The 12,358-nt window shown below is 53.0% G+C and overlaps 1 long non-coding RNA gene across 1 annotated transcript; it reads left to right on the top strand.

The window, feature by feature from the left end:
- Nucleotides 1–1,284: 1,284 nt before the first annotated feature.
- On the top strand, nt 1,285–10,675 carry LOC131482966 (uncharacterized). The gene is made up of 3 exons (XR_009247445.1): nt 1,285–1,402; nt 5,095–5,280; nt 10,491–10,675. It is a non-coding gene; the product is annotated as an uncharacterized LOC131482966 (long non-coding RNA).
- The last annotated feature ends 1,683 nt before the right edge of the window (nt 10,676–12,358 follow it).

The raw sequence follows: 12,358 nt of genomic DNA on the forward strand, positions 1-12,358 counted from the left end.
CTGGGGAAACAGGTGACACTGGACCCTGGAAATGCCCCACCCAGAGAGCTGAGGGCTGAATCTCATGGTCCTGGGTGCCCCTCCATGCGCTCGGGTGCACTGGTCTGTGCATACGCAGACTTGGTTTCTTTGTGACCCAAGAGTCGGAAACAAGGGTGGGTTTATTGGTGAACCGGCCCTTGCACGAGACACTGGAGAGGCAGCACTCCTCGGGGCTCAATAGGGAGCCATGCCTGAGCTCCAAATGTTTCACTGAATGTGGGGGTATGATGACCTTAGCCAGTAGGAAATAGGAAGAGGGGTGTGTGTGTGTGTGTGTGTATGTATACACGTGTTGGGATGTTAGGGGCATGCAACACCCAGTTTATAGAAAAATATAAGAAGTATTTAATGTTGAGTGTTAGGAAGTTCTCAAATAGTTGTGCTGTGGGGCCCGGTAGGGTGGCCCAGTGGCTAAATCCTCACCTTGCATATGGGTACCAGTTCTTGTCCTGGCTGCTCCACTTCCTGTCCAGCTCTCTGCCCTGGGAGGGCAGTGGAGAATGGTACAAGGCCTTGCGACCCTGGGCCCATGGGAGACCCAGAGGAAGCTCCTGGCTCCTAGTTCTGAATCAGCTGCTTGGGGAAGGAACCAGAAGAGGACCTTTCTGTCTTTCCTTCTCTCTGTAAATCTGTCTGTCTTTCCTTCTCTCTGTAAATCTGCCTTCCCAATAAAAATAAATGGATCCTGAAAAAAAAAAAAAAGTACACACAGACACAATAGTTGTGCTGTGGTTGGGAAGGATGGACGTGCCTGGGGCTTGGTGCTCAGGTGAGGACATTCCTTATCCGTGTGTTTATTGATTTCCTCGTGCAAGGCTGCGTGTGCTTTATAAGTGGGACAGCAACACGCCCCTCCCCGAGTCACTGCTCCTTCCAGACACGGGCATTCTGCAGCCCCCTGAGGGCAGCTGGGCTTTTCCTGATGGAGGTCTGTGGGTTCCCGTGAGCGGCTCCAGGAGCACTCGGTGTCCAGCTTCCCGGGACTGGCCGTCGCTACCGCTGCAGGCTGGGAGCTGCCGGTCCCACTCAAGCCTGGGCACGGCTGTACAGAGTGTGTTTGCACTCGAGCTCGGGCAGGCACCTAGAGAACACTGTCAGACTGAAGACCTCTCTTTAAAAAAAAAAAAAAAGAAAAACCCACAAGCCAAGTTAAGCGATTAAAATTTTTGCAACTTCTCTCCCTGCAGCTCTGTGCCACGTATTATCAGCTACACCAAGAACCACACGCTTGGCCAGCGTGTGACCCACGAGCACGCCGACAGATGCTAAACAAAGTGTCCGTCGCAGATGCAGTCTGGCCTCTGAAAATGGGACCACTCTGTCAGCCGCATCATCCGTGGCCAGGATATTACAAAGCGTGGTAAGTGCTGGTCCTGTCCCTCTGTCACCAACATGGGACAGAAATCACAGCACTCAGCTTTCTTTTATTAATACATCCCAGCAGAGATGATAAATGGCGAATTTCATTTTATTCTTAAGGTCATGTTTTAGATAACGAGACAACCAATCGATCAGGTGATTGATAACCCTGGTTCTCTTCCACAAAAACAGGGTGGGGATCAAAAGGTACCTTCTCCGAAGATGACAGGAGATGATTCTTGTGGGGCGCCTCACCATGGGGAAGCTCTGTGTCACTTTGTGCAGGCATTTGCATCTCGAGCCAGAGCAGAGGGGGCCCCCTGGGGTCCCTGTGTGAGGCCCCCGTTGCCCTGGTGCAGGAACGACATTGGCAGGTGACCCCAGCAGTGGCCCTTTCCTTGCATTCTGGGGCTGGCCCTTGTGAGGGCCTAGGACCCGAGTGGCAGTCTCTGCAGTGCGCTCCGGCCGTGGGATGCGCCTGTGCCTTCCCGAGCCCTACCTGGCTCCCACTCGGAGCACCAGACAGGGCAGGAAGAGAGAATGACAGTTACGGTGGGCCTGTGTATGTTCGTGTCACCGGAAGTGCTCTGGGCTCAAGGTGGAGGGCCAGCTGTTTCTCTGCCCCCAAGCAGGGGCGATGTCATGATAGAGTTTCAGATCTCTGGTCGTCTCCCTGGGCTGGCAGTGCTGCTGTAGTAAAGAAAGCAGACACCTGCACAGTGTCAACAGGTGAGGACTGGGAGAGGCTGCCTTTGGGCAGGGCAGAGTGAGGCCACAGCCTCTTTTGCTAGCCTGGGTCTGCACCAGAGAAAGCTCCCTGTGTCATCTGGAGTGCGAGTTGGCAGCTGTGGCCATATTTGCCTTATGGGACTGGGAGATATTTGGGCTGCTTGAGCAGAAGTCGGGGAGAAAGATCAGGTCTCAGGAGGTGGTAATCACAAATGGGCGTAACCGAGCTTTGCCCTGGGCATGGCATGTCAGGGTTGTCATGTCCCCAGGTTCCACTGAGATCTTTGAATTTGCTTCCAGTTGTAGGAGAAGGAAGATGAAACAAAAAACTCAGAATGCATGGGCAGGGTGCCAGGAAGAAGTGTCCTGGGGTGGGGGTGTCGAGGCTGGTTAGCCTGGCCCAAGGTGTACATTCCGTCCCCTTCTCTGCCTCTGTGACTGGTGGCAGCATGTGGTGGCCGTGTCAAGAGGGGCCTGTGTTGCTCTACACGTTTCTGGAAGAGAACGAGACCTCTGCCGTCAGCTCTGTACCCGTCCTCCCCAGCTGCCCCCGCCGCAGCCCACGCTTGTGTCTCGTGTTCATGCCACGGGGTGGGCTGGGTGCAAGATGTGAGAGCTCCCTCCTGGTGGGACTGGGGGTCCCTTCTGGGGCTGCACTGCTGGGGCTCCTGGAGTGGGTGCCACTCCGTCCCGAAGCAGACATCGTGCTGAGTGGGTGACAATGGCTCCAGCAGCCCAGCTTCTTAGTGAATGTGAATCTGTTGGCTAGGAGAAGCTGAGGGCGTGAGGCACCATATCAAAAATATTTGTTTCATCATGTCCTCTGTTCAAATAAACAGTACAATTTGGTGAAAACCTTGGGAACAGAAGGTTCTGGTTGCATGCCTCAGGGCAGGCAGGACATCTATGGGTGTATTAATCGACTTTCCCGGATCATACATTGAGCTTATTTGTCAGAGTCCATTAAGCTGGCAGACAGGATGACATTTCCCGTGCATGTTGGAAACGCATGCTGGGCTCGGGGGAAGGTCAGGTCCATCCCAGCTGATGTTCATCAACAATCAGAGACCAATATGTCACCACTGAATGTTCTCATTTTAATTGTTAACCTAATGTAACGCTTCATCAGCAAACATTAGGGATGTTGGTTCCCGCAAACACCAAGACTGCTGTTGGAACTCCTCTCCCAGGCATCTCTGCCTCAGAGCCGAGCCTGCAGGGAGCGTGACTTGAGGGCCTTGTTGGCCAGTGGTCTGGGGAGGCGCCAGGGCCTCAAGAGCAGCAGTCGCAGGCTCACCTTCCGCCTCAGTCTGTTGCAGGGACGTCCTCCTGGAGCTGGACTCCATGGAGACTGTTTTTCTTGCCCCCCCCCCCATATCTGCGCTGGGTGCACTGCTGTCACGGTAACGGCAAAGGCCGACTTTGACATTCGCAGGGGCCATGGCCTGGGGGAAGCTGCGGGCTGGACTCGCGGAAGGAGGTTGCTAGAAGGGGCACAGTCCTCCTCAGGAGTGAATTGGTACCAGCCAGCAATGCTGAGGACCGGGGTTAGTAACACGCCCTGTAGCCCTGGAGGACTCGGTAGAACCAGTGACCCCTGGGGACTAAGCAGTCAGACGCCCTGAGAACAAATCTGAATCACAGGCTTATTCCTTGAAGACCAGAAGCCTTTCCATTTGCTGAAGTTTTTTTTTTTTTAAGATTTATTCATTTTTATTACAGCCAGATATACACAGAGGAGAGACAGAGAGGAAGATCTTCCGTCCGATGATTCACTCCCCAAGTGAGCCGCAACGGGCCGTTGCGCGCCGATCCGAAGCCGGGAACCAAGAACCTCTTTCGGGTCTCCCACACGGGTGCAGTGTCCCAATGCATTGGGCTGTCCTCAACTGCTTTCCCAGGCCACAAGCAGGGAACTGGATGGGAAGTGGAGCTGCCGGGATTAGAACCGGCGCCCATATGGGATCCCGGGGGCTTTCAAGGCGAGGACTTTAGCCGCTAGGCCATGCCGCCGGGCCCCCATTTGCTGAAGTTTAAGAATTGCCATTGGAACCACATATTTTTCTTCTCTAGATGTCAACTATGTTAATTTAGTTAACTATGTTAACTTAGTTCTTTATGTTTTTAACATTCCCTCTAACACTAAAAAAATTTTCTAAGGTGGTATTTAAAGTCTTCTGAACAATCTGGAATAGTAGCTTAATAAAGGAGAAAGAAGGTAAGAAAAGAGATCTGACATCCATACTATTTTTTAATTATTTGAAAGGTAAAGAAATAGAAGCCACAAAGAGGAGGAGAAAGGGGGTAGCGAGGCAGACAATCAGCCCCCACGCACTGCTGTCCACTCACGTGCTCGCAAGGCCAGCTGCCCCACGTGAGCCACCATGTACTGCATGCCAGTGTGTGCACTAGCTGGAAAACTGGGACTCGAACCCACGTACTGCAGTGTGGCGTGCCGGCGTTGTAACTGTGGTGCTGACCGCCCTGCCTGACACTGGCACTCAGCGCCGACTGAGACGAGTCATGTTGCTTTTCCCGTGTAAGACGTTTCTGATGCTGCTTTTACCGAATGGGATCTGCTCTCAGTCCTGTCTTGTGGATCGGCTTCTGTGCCTTGCAGTTTTCCTGAAATGAATCAATCATGGTGGCGCACTGCTCTCACACGGGATGAGACAAGCTGCAGAGAGACCCCAGCAGCAGGACCACCCCCCCACCGGCTCGCAGAAAAGCAGATCAGCCTCCCCTCCCCGGGGGTGGGCGTGTCTCGCTGGGCAGACCCTTGTTTCTAGACTATTCTCCAGGGACAGCCAAAGCGGCACTGAGCTGTGAAAACCTCTTTGGATTGAAAAAGCCAGGTCCCCGCTGCCCTCGGCACTCCGCTTTCTTCTTTTCTCCATACATTGCCCACACGGCTTGTTGTTCATGAATATTCTCATTTCTCTGACCGTCTCTCCCGTCTCCCAGGATATAATACCCCAGCCTCTGCCGGGTCAGGATGCATCCTCGGCCAGCTTGAGCCCACACTGTGGATGGCGACATGGTTAAGCACTGCACCACAGCCTCCCGGGGGCGACACTGACAGGGGCCAGCACTGCGGGTGCTGGGTGCTGTCCGAGAGCCGCGTGCACAGTGCCAGCTTGCAGTGTGCAGGTAAGCAGAGCCTCTCCAGAGGCGCGCACAGACACACGGAGGGCCTCTCGGCAGAAACAAAAGGAGGACTGCAGCCGGCCAGAATCTCATGCGAATGCAAATTGGCACCTTTTGGTCGCTGCTGAAATAAAGGTGTGAGTGGCTCCAGGAATGAGAATCTGGCTGGTTCTCGCCTGCTCACCCCTAGTCTGGCCTGTCAGTGAGCTGGGATTCTGGGGACCACTTAATGCAGCTAACCTGATGCTCATCTTCTGTGGGTTTTTAAACACCTTTGTGATTCCCTAAGGGTTGGAGGAAGGGTTAAAAATCAACCAGCCTCCCCTCTCCTAGGCAACTGGGTGGTGTGTGTGGTGTCAGTGGGAGGCCGCGGCAGGCTCACAGCAGGTGGCAGCCCTGCTGCTGTGACCTGTCTGAGGATGAAATCCTTCTAGGCCTTTCTTCCTCATGCAAGTCAGCCTTGCAGCTCTGTGCCTGTGCAGGCTGGTGGACGTACCGCGTCACGCTCCCTGGGCCGGGGCCTGACTTGACCAGGGCTGGGCCTGGGCTGAAATGCAGCCTCAGTCCTACAGGGAGGGCTTTCTCGGCAGGACTGAGGAGCCAAATGACCTGCAGAAGCCACTTCCTCCAATGCGCCAGCAGGGCCGGAGCGGCTCCCTCTGGCACCGAACAGCAGGCTCAGCTCTGGGACGCAGGAGTGCACTCTCGGTCACCTCATGCACGCCATCCTACAGTCATGCACTCACGAGGGCTGAGGTAGGAGGCTGAAAGAAGAGGCCGCTGGGGGACGCTGTGAAGCAGGTGCTGCCCCGGGCTAGCGGGCGTGTTCCTGGTCAGACCAGTTACAACTGATGCCTGCGGTGCGGTGCGGCACAAAACCTGCGGGACAGGGCAGGGAGGGGACGGGCCACTTTGAGAGACTGCCTGCTTTTGTTTCTCTCTCTCCCTTAAAACCGTTGGTTCCATGAAGCCAAGAGGAAGAGTATCTTCACCAGCTTAAAGCATTTCTAGTGGGAAAATGCGGCAGGCTGGAGGCTTTGCTGTGAGCTCGCCGGGTAAGTAACACCCTACCAGGGGATATGAGAAGGCAAATTAGATGGAATAATTCTTAATTTTCCTGCCTTGTAATTGATTTCTAAGCCGGCAGTACCAGTGTTCTTTTGGATAAAGAGATTATGTTTTTATTAAGGTGTAAACTGAACTCCAGGGCTGTACATTGCGAAGGCATGGTCCCCAGGGAGCCATCATTCTTGGATGGAGACAGGGCTCATGTCACTCTGAAATGAGGCCGCACTGCCGCTCTCGAAGGCAATTGATGTGAACCACAGACGTGATGAATCACCCCCTCTCCACTTCTCCCTGTTAATCTGAGCACATTTTTGCTGAAGCGTTCTGGAACATTCTGAGAGTGGCCTCTCGCTAAGGGTACGTCGTACTTTTACGTAGTCAAAACTCCTGGAAAAATGAGGCCACTGCCAAGGGCATAAAGGGGGGCTCAGGAGCGCCGCTGACCCCGTACTTGTGTGTCCCATGGCCCGCGTGGCTGTTTGCCAGCCCATTGCAGGCCCTCGTTCCCACTTAGCTGAGATTCGCCTTTCTGCTCAGTGTCCGCTTATCTTACCCACAGCCAGAGTTCTGCGGAGACCTTCCCGGGCCCAGAGCTCTGGGGGAGAGCCAGGACAGCATGGGGAGCCGCCTGGGGCGAGGGTCGGCCCGCCTGGATGGGACGCTGACCGGTGCCCGCCGTGCGCCTGGCTCCGCGTCTTGCGCGAAGGGCTCGCGCCCTCTGGCGGCGCGCGGGCCGAGCGGGTGGCCGGGCAGGTGGCCGGGCAGGTGGCCACGCTACTGGCCATCGCGGGCGCCGCTGGCCCCGGCAGTTGGTGATGCTCCATATGGACGTGATCCCCGGTGCTCAGCGCTTCTGCGTCCAACTTCCTCCCAGTCGCTTTTTTTCCCCGGGCGAAAACAACGCCATTTATTTTCACAGCCTAACTCAGCGAGCCAGCCGCCCCGCGCGCCTTCGCTCGCGCCTTCCCGGCTTCTCCGCACGCGGGGTGGCCTGGATGGTCCGCTGCTTCCTCCCCCGCAGCTTCCAGGCAAAGGAAAATAAAGGAACTTAGCAAGGGGTCTTCTGGGACTGCAGAATACACAGTTGTTTTCTCTACTTCAGGCTGCAGTGGGCTCTGCGGCGCTTCCTGCACGGCGCCTCCGGGCGTCCCCTGCCGGGGTCCCTGGGCTTGGACGCTTAGAAATACGGAACCTTGTGCCCGTCTTGTCAATGGCAGGGCAGGATTTTCTTCTTACTATTATTGTTAAAGTGCATGTTTCAGTGAAGGAAATTGTGGATAAATAATTTCATACATGAAATGCTTTATTTAAACAACGATGCAGGGTTTTTTTTTCAATTTAAGTCGGATTTTTAGCTTGACTTTTAAGGGAAAAAATACGTAATTAGCAAAAACTCGAGTGTAGAAAAATTAACCCTCTTTTCTGTGGATTTAACACCAGATGAATACTGGACAAAAGATGTTTTTTATTTGAAATATTGATTTTAAGATAATCTGATAACATGAAAATTTTACAAAAATGATATGTCCTAAAAAGTAAAAGGGACGTGTTATAAAATTCAGAAGCTTAAGCCAAATGTATTTCTCCGATGCCATCTACTTTATTAATGTCCATTTAGGAAATGGTTTGTATGTGACTTGGGTATGAATGTATTGCTGTATATTTAAACAGTTTTTCTCTGCATTCTAATGATTACACCCGGCAAAAAAAAATACATATATATGTATGCAATTCCCCCGTCCTTGTAAATTCCTTTTGTAGGTGGAAGAGTGCGTGAGCAGGGCGGGTGTCAGAGGCCAGCAGCCCCGCAGCTCCTGCACACTCGGCTCCCAGCGTCCCCTGGTTTCCCAGGAGCTCATCCTGCACTCCCAGCACTGTGCTAACGGTGGGAAGGCAGGCGTTGGCTTCCATGCTGCCGCAACTGTAGGAGGCTGCCCGGATCACAGCCTGTTCATCTCCCGGGAGTCCCAGTCCCCCAGGCCCCTTCCCTTCCCAGGGCACACTTGCCTGCCCCCTCGCTAGGGTGTAGGACCTACTGTGTGCCTGGCATACTCTGGCTCGCACCTCACACCAGCTAGCCTGCCTTGGAGGGAGGGCGGCCCCAGAGCAGAGGCCACTGAACCCACGAAGGGCTGAAATTCATTCCCGTGCGTCCTTTGCCCCCGCCCCATCTGCTTGGTGTCATGGAGACAACGCTGCTCTGGCCTGGTGCTTTTCTAGTAAGAGCTGAGCCAGTGTAGCATTTGAAGCCCAGAGAGGTTGATTTACTTGCTCAAGACACACAGCAAGTATAAAACCAATATTTTCTTTTCCTGCTAAAGTGTTGTAAATGATGTACATTTTCAGCCAGATAGAGGGACATGGAGTGGTGTTAAGGAAGCCCAAGAGCGGGGATTTGCTGCAAACCCCAAGGCCCTCCTCTCCCAGAGAAGCACCCCATTCAGAGGGCTTGGTAGCGCCCCCTATTGGGTCCGAGGGGCATCATGGGCCTACTCCTGACCATCCACCTGCAGGAAGCACAGGGAACAGAGCCAGCATCACGGTCACACCCAGGCTCCCAGCTGAAGTCTGTGTTCTGAATTGGAATCACTTGCAGGAGAAACCTGGATGCAATGTTCTTGCTTTTATGTTTTAATTCTTTACTTGAGGCTTACAGCAATCTATGATAAAGACCAGGGGGCAGATACCAACCACTGGTTCAAGAAAAGCTGTGGATTTTCTCCCCACTGATCAAGAAGGCCCCACAAGGCACAGACGTGCGGAGGGCTCGCGTGAAGCTGCCTGTGCCTCAGAGGCCTCGGAGCAGTGTGTCAGCTGTTGCAGAGACCTGGCCATTGGGGGGCTTCAGCTCGGCTGCCACTTGAGCCACAACCCCTGTCCTCTGGTGAGCCCTTCTTCACCTTCTCTCCCATTGTGTGCAGTCCTGGGCCAGATGCCTTAGATAAACGACCTGGCATCACACAGGCAAGGAAACAGGCTCAGAGAGGGTGGGCCACTCGCCTGGGGTGCACAGCCACAAGTGACCAGGCAGTAAAGCCTACACTGTAACTGGTTGTGGCACGTGGAGCCCAGTGCCTCATGGGCTACACTGCCAGGTTAGCTGCCCGTCAGTGCCTGAGTGTTGAAGCTCGCTGCCCACCCGCCGTGCAAGCACCCTTGCAGACTTGGGAGTGGCCTCTTTGGCGTTACAGGGGGCACTGTGGAGGAAGCCAGGAGACGTCACTCCCGTAGCTGGGGCTTTCTTGTCCTTGTAGGCAATGGCCAGCGAGGTGTGTGTTGGCCGAGCACATGCGGCCGAGCACATGCTCCCGAGCCTGCCGAGGCCGCGGTGTGGGTCCCGCCAGCCTCGTGCCGAGGCCTCGGTGTGGGTCCCGCCAGCCTCGTGCTGAGGCAGACGCTGCTGGAGAAGGGTGTGTGGCATGCTTTGTTGGATCGAATGTGTTGGCATGGACTCCATCAGCTGTTAAGGGCCATGACCAGGTTTCTTCCAGGAAAGGGGGAGTTTGACAGCTGACTTCACATGTGTTAACTTGTATGTATCTGTGGTGTTCATAAAATCGCTAAGGAAATGGATACAATTCAGGCTTTGTGTTTCATAAGCATGTCAGAATGCAGACTAATGTGTGACCTTCTAGCAAGGAGAACTCTGGTGGAAGACAACGAAAGGCCACGAGGTTGGCAAAGTTCAGCTTCGGCTTCTACCCCCTTCTAATCTGTTTCTCATTGTGAGCAGTAAGACTGCGTTGGTCACCGCCTTCACGGTCCCTGTGACCCTAATGGGACCACGTTAAGCTCAGTGTTCTCTCCATGCACATGGGAGACCTCTCACTTCTGCTCCTGCCTCCGTCTCCCACTGCCAGCTCCCATATCCTACACATCACCAATAATGCAGGGTTTTAGGGAGAAAAGATAACGTTAAATTTTACTCTAGTTTTTAAAATGTGCGTAATAACCATTGGGAGTCCATCATTAGAATTTCAGAAATACTCATCGACTGAGGTGGCTTACTCTCTGCAAGGGCTCATGTATGTGATGGTTCTCTGAAGCATGATTTCCTGTTCTGACTCAAAGCAAGATGCGAGTATATTTGGAACACGGTTCTTGGCACACGGGACTACAGCACCCCTTTTCTCTCCATATTTCAGAAGTGCCAGTCACCCTCATCTTGAAGTTGCGGAAGAGACCATATGCGTTCTGCAATCAGACCTGGACCAAGAATTTTCCCGGTTTGCCACCCTAGACCCAATGCTGTGGCATTATCTCGACCTCACTGCGTTAGGAATACAGTAACAACTGTTGTGTGATGGTTTGGTCGTCCCGTGCTGCGCACCTGTTGCTCAACTGCCATCACTTGAAGGGCCACTGAACAAGATGCGATTCCTGAACTTTCCATCACATGGATCAAGTGGCCGACCCCCTTTCCATCAACAGTTCTGAGGGACTGAACCCAAAGGGAGCCATAACCTGGGTGAGGGGGTCTGTGCCACGCAGCGCCACCCTCTGTGGGCACGCTCATGGATCGGAGGCTGTGCCATGCAGCGCCACCCTCTGTGTCTGCAGCTCCAGGTGGCACATGGCCAGCCTTCCCCATGCTTGGCTCTGTTCCCCTCGCAGTGTGCTGTGAGCTGGAAACATTTGCTAGATGTGCATTTTTGCCTCCCTGTAAAATATAGTTTATGGTATTGCATTTTATTTTTAACTGAAATCCTGTACATATGTAAATAACTCCTGACAAGAAGAAAATATATTAATGTAGTGTTAGTCTCCTATCAGTGAGCCAAACAAATACATCATTTAAATTTATGTTCTACTTTGGGTTGCTGCAAATATAGCCCGATTTGTTTACTTTTGAAAAATGGGCTGGTTGAAGAAATCCAGTAAAGAATGATTTACGGCAGTCTTTCCGATATTGTTCTTTTGTTACAAACCGTGCTCGGAACATTCCAGCAGCACCCCCACTGCCTCCCAGAGGCTGCGCCCATGGAGCTGTGGGCCTGTGTGTGAGGCTTTAGGACCATCCGCCAAGCAGGACTCCCTGGTCTCCATCACACTTGCCATGAGTGGCGCCGATTTGGGGAATGTAATCAGATATCTTTCCGACTGGATCACATACGCGGAGCCTGGATTTCAGGCTTTTCAAACTCAGACTAAGGGCAAAAAATGCAAAGCTTTCAACACATTTTCCCATTCATCATTCAAGGCTCTCTAAGCATTTGATGAAGCTTTGCAGGCACACGTATGTCCAGCTTGTTCTCTCTGTTTGGATTTTTCTTTTTTTAATATTTATTTATTTTGATGGGAGAGGTAGATTTACAAGAGAAGCAGAGACAGATCTTCCATCTGCTGATTCACTCCCCAAGTAGCCACAATGGCCAGAGCAGAGCCAATCTGAAGCCAGGAGCCAGGAGCTTCTTCTGGGTCTCCCATGTAGTGTAGGGTCCCAAGACTTTGGGCCATCCTCTGCTCCTTTCCCAGGTCACAAGGGATGGGAAGTAGAGCAGCTGGGATACAAACTGGCGATGGTATGGGATCCTGGTGCTTGCAGGGGAGGTGACTGAGCCATGCCACTGGGCACTTTCTGTTTCTGTTTTGTTGTCACGGTGGGCAGGGGAGGGCCTGGATGGGCCACAGCTGCCTAGGGAACTCAGGGCCTGGGTGTGGAGGACCCGGAGCCAGTCCTGTTCCCCTGGCATTGCATTCTTTGTCCTTTTTGTTTTGTTTTGAAAATAAAATTTGTGAAGCTACATATTGAAATTTCCCTCCAGTTGTGCTGAAAAGATTTTCACAACACAGCAAAGAAGGATCCATACTCCAGCCTCTAAAAAGGCCTGCACCGAGAGCCTGCCCCCCCAAGAGCCTGCCCCCCAGGATGGATGTAGGCCACAGCACAGAGGCAGGCACAGGGCAGCCTGTGTGTTAGGAACAAAAGCCATCCTCTCTTCTGTTTAACACTCGCCATGATAAACATGTAGAGGTATGGTTTTGCCTTCATAACAATTTTATTAATTTATTT

The sequence above is a fragment of the Ochotona princeps genome, chromosome 22, assembly GCF_030435755.1.
Source record: "Ochotona princeps isolate mOchPri1 chromosome 22, mOchPri1.hap1, whole genome shotgun sequence".
NCBI lineage: Eukaryota > Metazoa > Chordata > Mammalia > Lagomorpha > Ochotonidae > Ochotona > Ochotona princeps.